Source organism: Staurois parvus, unplaced genomic scaffold, assembly GCF_062004578.1.
Source record: "Staurois parvus isolate SC_StPar_1 unplaced genomic scaffold, SC_StPar_1.0 ptg000061l, whole genome shotgun sequence".
Taxonomy (NCBI): domain Eukaryota; kingdom Metazoa; phylum Chordata; class Amphibia; order Anura; family Ranidae; genus Staurois; species Staurois parvus.
This window is the reverse complement of record NW_028317857.1, coordinates 11026857-11033136: the sequence shown is the minus strand read 5'-3', so window position 1 is coordinate 11033136 and position 6280 is coordinate 11026857. Positions and strand designations below refer to the sequence as shown.

General features: G+C 40.9%; 1 protein-coding gene across 1 annotated transcript in view; it reads right to left on the bottom strand.

Moving 5' to 3' along the window:
* ADARB2 (adenosine deaminase RNA specific B2 (inactive)) overlaps positions 1 to 6280 on the bottom strand; it is a 748635-nt gene that overhangs the window by 8578 nt on the left and 733777 nt on the right. The gene's annotated exons all lie outside the window — the stretch shown is intronic.

Sequence of the window (6280 nt, the reverse complement as noted above, 5' to 3'; positions counted from 1 at the left end):
GCAAAAAAATATCAGAAAATTCACATTAGAGGATATTGCCAACCCTAGCAATTAACTTGTATTTCCTCTCTTTTGCTGTTTAACCCCTTCATGCCTAAGGGTAAAACTAAGCACAATTTTGCAACTTTGCATTTGTTAGCAAAACTGTACATATCATCACAACTACTTTGTGCATCCAGGTGGATTGCATCTTGTTTTTTTCAGGAGAAATTATGCTTTAATGGTGATTCTTGGTAATAAATGGTAATGGATATCTACTGTTTTTGTTTTATTACCAAAGTAAAACTGTCCCAAAATAGTATAAATTGTTTTTTAGCTGTATATTTCTTGCTACTACCATAACCTACCACCAAAGAACAACCCAAAATAATTTCTCCTGCTCCAGACGATCTCAGCGATACCACATGTGTGTATGTTAGTTGTTGTATGTACCCATAGTACAACCCAGAACAGTAGAACCCACACAATAAATCACATTTTGTTTTCTTTTATCCTACCAGTAACTGACACTGATACTGATATAAAAAAAAAAAAAAAAAACCCTGACCAACAAAAAAAAAACTGACCCTGACGCTTGACCCGGACCTTGACCCAAACTAACCCTTGCACAGACCTAGATCAAACCTTGAGCTAGGTATTTTTGTATTATTATTTTTATTTATTTATTTATTTATTACACACACTTATTTTTTTTTTCTCTTTCTAAAAGGACAGAGATACAATGCACCTCTCTCCTCCATTCAGAAAGAGAAAACAAGGGGAGGGGGCTTCACAGTGACAGATCACTGTGATAGCCAATCAGAGGTTATCACAGCGATCAAGTGAACTGGACTTGGGAGTTCTGGGTTCCGATCCTTAGAACGGGACCATGGGCTCTCAGTGAAACACTGTCCTTTGTGCTGGGAGTGCGCTCTGCGGTACGCAAATTAGCGGCCCCACGAACAAAAATCCCAGTTCTGTGAGGCAGCTAATTTGCATGCGGTCGGCATCAAGGGGCTAAATTAAAAATGTCATCTGTTCAGTAGGTGCAAAAATATACCTGTTGACCCTGACAAAAACCTAGTGAGCTTATAGCTTCCTGCGCTGTCTCTCTGTGCTGCAGGCTTATCGGTTACATTGTTCCCAGGTCTTAGTGTACTACAGGACACCTCCACCTGGTGTTATGGAGATGAGAATGGGGTTCCATAGTCCCAACACCTTCCTCTTCCAGGGTGGCAGTGCTGCTTCCCCACAGATACAGTACGTTGAGTGAATGTTTCTAAACTAGGACAGGAAGTGTGTTACTGGTGGGATCATAAGATGAAAATGAGAAAAAAAGCCTAGAATTAAAAAAGCAAACAAATGCAGCCACCATATCTATGGATTGTTAAACTGCAATATAGTCAATTTTTGTTCTTGAATTCAGATACACTTTAGGTTAAAATAAATGACATTTACCTTTTGGATATTAACATAGTTGCAGTGCTTATTGCATGAATAAGTTCCCGACATGTCACAATATACAGCAACAGTATAGTGTTTCCAAAAAGCTCCACCATAGGCTGATCCCAACTGACTGTTTTTTTTCTGCAGCATCCCCCTACTATTTTGCTAAAGCAATTTCTCACTAAGACACTTGTAATGATTTTCTATTGGAGCACTGATGCGATTTGTTGCTCTGTCACTCACCAGTTGAGATTCAGCAGTTTTTTGTGTTGGCTGCAAAATCACTTACTACAATTGCTCTTAAAGCATTTCTATGGATTGCTGCTCAGATTGCTGAAGGAGAGCAATGTGTAGCACTATTGCCAGCCTCTCTAGCTATTCACCACTTGCTGCAAGTCGTTGTAATCACTGGCATTAGTGATTTGTGGCAGCAATTAAGCTCTGCTACAAAATTGCCTGTCTGACATCAAACTTAGTTATGGCATCCCAGTCAGGGGTGTATTTACCACAAGGCAAACAAGGCACTTGTCTAGGGCAGTATTTTTCAGGGGCAGCACCTCCCGACAGAAGAAGGGATGAAAGAAGGGACACGTGTTCCATGGGAACCAGGTGGGATCTGAGAGAGGTTGTAGGCTGCTTGATGGTATATGTAGAGCTGCTTGATGGTGTATATAGAGCCTGATTCTCATTCCCGGGGATGTCCGGAGATGAAGAGGAGTGTCTACCTATCACTGGGGTGGGGGGGGGGGGTAGTTGAAGGCTCTCCCAGGTGGGGCCCAGGAGTGTTGTTGGTCAATGTCAGGCTGTCTCCATGGGAGGGGGAAGGGGGAGGGGTGGTGTTGGTTTGTGTCCGTGGAGGCAGACGATTTTTGTGTTGCCTAGGGCAGCGCAAAACCTAAATACACCAATGGTCCCAGTCAAATGATTTTGGGATTTACTAAAGCTAAATAGACTGTTCAATTTGCAAGAGAAGTTGCACTTTGCATGGGAATTTTCTCAGAGCTTAGTGAATGAGGTGAAGCTTGGTTGACTTCCATAATACAACCATTTTCAAGCAAACATACTATTTTTTTTATTTTCCTTGCACGTGATTGGGTACTTTTTGCAAAGTGAAACTTCACTACATTCATTTTGCAAAGTGCAAGGCGAATTTCCTTGCAAAGTGCAACTTCCCTTTTGAACAGCCTATTTGCCTTTGGTAAATTAACCCTTTTGTCTAGGTTGAGAAGATATCATCAATCTGATGTTCACCCCCCCACCCCCCACCCCCCCCTTTCCACCCCTTCAGTGATTAGACTGCAACACTGTAACTTTTTAACAAGTCACAAGGTGAGAGCCTGGAACAGGGGGCTAACATGTTTCCGACATTTGTGAACACAGCCAAGAAATGCACAGGCGTCAGGATTTGACATGACTGTGTTATCTCTGAGATAGCATGTCAGTCCTGGAAAAAGATGCTGACCCTGTGTGATGCCTGAACAAAGATGGTGCCTCCTTCTGGAGAGAAAGGCAGATAAGGGCACTGGCAGGAGGAGTACTATCATCTCTGTGAGGGGTAGAGGTGATTGTAGCCATACTAGTGCATTTGCGACAGAAACAATTGAGTACTGTCCATGATACTTTTTTTATTTGCACTAACAAAAAATTTTGAGGACAAGCTTTCGGGGAATGTCCCCTTCTTCATGTCCAAACAGCACTGATCACAAAGGTTTAGCAGAATGTTAGAAGAGATGTAGGGGATGGGAAAAAAAAAGAAAACAGAGATAAGACACAGCAAAAGCAAAGTCTGAGGGGGCGAGGGGGGGGGGGGGGAGACAACACTCACAGAGGCAGTCATGCTTGAGGTGATAGTCATAAAACTGTTGGATAATGAGTGAGGAATCCCATGTCCAAATTCAGGCCGTTATCTCTTGTGTCAAATAGAATTATCATTCTTAGTTCAAAAGTTTTTCTTTCCTGAATGGATTTGAAATTTCCTTTAAGAACTAAAATATTGAGGTCTCCCAAAGTGTGGTCTGGTTGTGCGAAATGGTGTCCCACAGGTGTGCAAAAGTCATCTTCTTTATGTTCCTTGATGGTATGTCTGTGCAAATTCATCCTTGTTTGCAACTTCTGTCCTGTTTCGCCAACATAAGATCCTTTGTTACATTTTCTGCACAGGATAAGGTACACAACATTACTGGAGGTGCAGCTGTATGATCCAGAGATACTGAAGATCCCTTTTGAGTGTCTGACACTTTTTGATGGATTGATTTGCTCTCCTTATGCAGATGGACTTTGCAGATGCACCAGCGAGAGATTAAGGAATAACCTCATTCACAAACTGTATGGAAAAGGGGTAACTATCAAGATACAAAAGCAGTCTTTGTTTGAAACCCTAACATCATTGGACCCTACCAACATTAACCAAATCAAGAATGAATTGGAAAATTTACAAAGACAAACACAAAAACTTGCCATGAATGGGAAGCAAAAAAAACTTCAGAAGCTGCACCAAGAGCAGACCTTTTGGATACAACCTAAACATAAAAGCAACCCAACATCTATACCTCCTACTATCAGTGACCTGGAATCTAATCCGGAATCCCAAGGTATCCCTTGTGTAAGTGCTGACCTGACTGAAAATGTGGATATAACAGAGGAACTTGGAATCATCAACTTGTCAAATCATAAACTTTCTGAACCAGAATTAACCATCCTCTCCAAAGGCCTTACATTCTGCCCAACCACCAAATTGGATCATTTACAATTATTGTCAGATATAGAGGATTTCTTCAGGAGACTAAGGTTCAAAGAATATTTCCACAGTAACGAAAGAAATCCTAGGACAATGGAGTGCTACACAAAGAAAAAGAGCAGCTGCTTCACACCTCCACAAGGATGCAACCCCAAACTGGACACCTATATTGACAGTTTTAGATTGTGAGCTACATCCCTGATATCCACCCAGCAAAAGAAAATTCTGTACAATATTTCACCACTAGAGCGAAGGGCTATACACGATTTGCGCAATAATCAGGCCATCACCATCAAACCAGCGGATAAAGGGGGAGCAGTTGTTGTGATAGATACAAACAAATACATACAAGAAGGCCAGAGGCAGCTGGAAATTGCCATCTACTATAAGAAACTGGATTATGATCTGACCCAGGACTTTACAAAGCAATTAAAAGGTTTCATTAAAACACTTCCAGCCCACCTACATTCAGAAACTATAAATGCGATTCCAGATCATCCAGAAATCGGGGACTTCTACATGCTGCCCAAAATCCACAGGCCAGGAAATCCAGGCAGATCCATCATAACAGGTATGAATACACTCACCGAACAAATCTCAGGCTTTGTAGAAAATATTTTAAAACCGTTAGTCATGAATACTGCTAGTTTCTTGCAACACACAACTGACTTTCTGAACAAGATCAACAACATCCAGCAATTACCATCTAATACACTTCTAATGACTATGGATGTAGTATCCCTGTATAGTAATATCCCTCACAAGGATGGATTAGCTGCATGTCACAGATCCTTATCATCCTCACCAAACCACAAATACACTGCTGAGGATGTTACACAGCTAATTGAATTCATACTTACACACAACTACTTTGCTTTCAATAAGGACATCTATCTTCAATGTATGGATACTGCGATGGGAAATAAAATGGCATCCCAATATGCCAATTTATTTATGGCTGACATGGAGGAACAATTCCTGAACAGCATGGAACAAAAACCATACAGTTACTATCGCTATATTGATGATATTTTCATCATATGGACAGAAGGTGAAGAAAACCTAAAACAATTTTACTCATTGATGAACACTTTTCATCCATCAATCAAACTAAAAATGGAATACTCAAACACACGTCAACTTCCTAGACACCACAGTATACATTAGGGATGATAGGCTTCACACCTCAATATACAGGAAACCCACTGACAGATGCAACTACCTTCACAGTTCCAGCGTCCACCCCCAACACACGAAACGTGCCATCATACACAGTCAGGCCATTAGATACCACCGAATATGTTCTGACCCAAGAGACAGAGATAAACATCTCGGGACACTAGCAGACTCCTTCCATAAGAAAGGTTACAAGGACAAAACTATCAATAACAGCATAAACATAGCCTTGAGAACCCAAAGGGAAAATCTACTTCAGTACAAAGAGAAAAAAACAAACAACCGTGTACCTCTAGTAACCACATACAACCCAGCACTAGAAGGAATACGAAAAATAATCAAAGATTTACAACCCATCATAACAGAGGATGGAACTCTGAAAGAAATATTCCACCAACCATCAATACTGGCCTTCAGACAACCCCCCAACCTCAGAAATAAACTAATCAGTAGGAAACTTCCTTCTGATTATGAGGTCACAAATAATGGAAGCAAACCCTGCAATAAAAAACGCTGCAAACTGTGCAACCAAATCAATCCATCAAAAAGTGTCAGACACTCAAAAGGGATCTTCAATATCTCCGGATCATACAGCTGCACCTCTAGTAATGTTGTGTATCTTATCCAGTGCAGAAAATGCAGCAAAGGATCTTATGTTGGCGAAACAGGACAGAAGTTGCAAACAAGGATGAATTTGCACAGACATACCATCAAGGAACATAAAGAAGATGACTTCTGCACACCTGTGGGACACCATTTCGCACAACCAGTCCACACTTTGGGAGACCTCAATATTTTAGTTCTTAAAGGAAACTTCAAATCCATTCAGGAAAGAAAAACGTTTGAACTAAAAATGATAATTCTATTTGACACAAGAGATAACGGCCTGAATTTGGACATGGGATTCCTCAATCATTATCCAACAGTTTTATGACTATCACC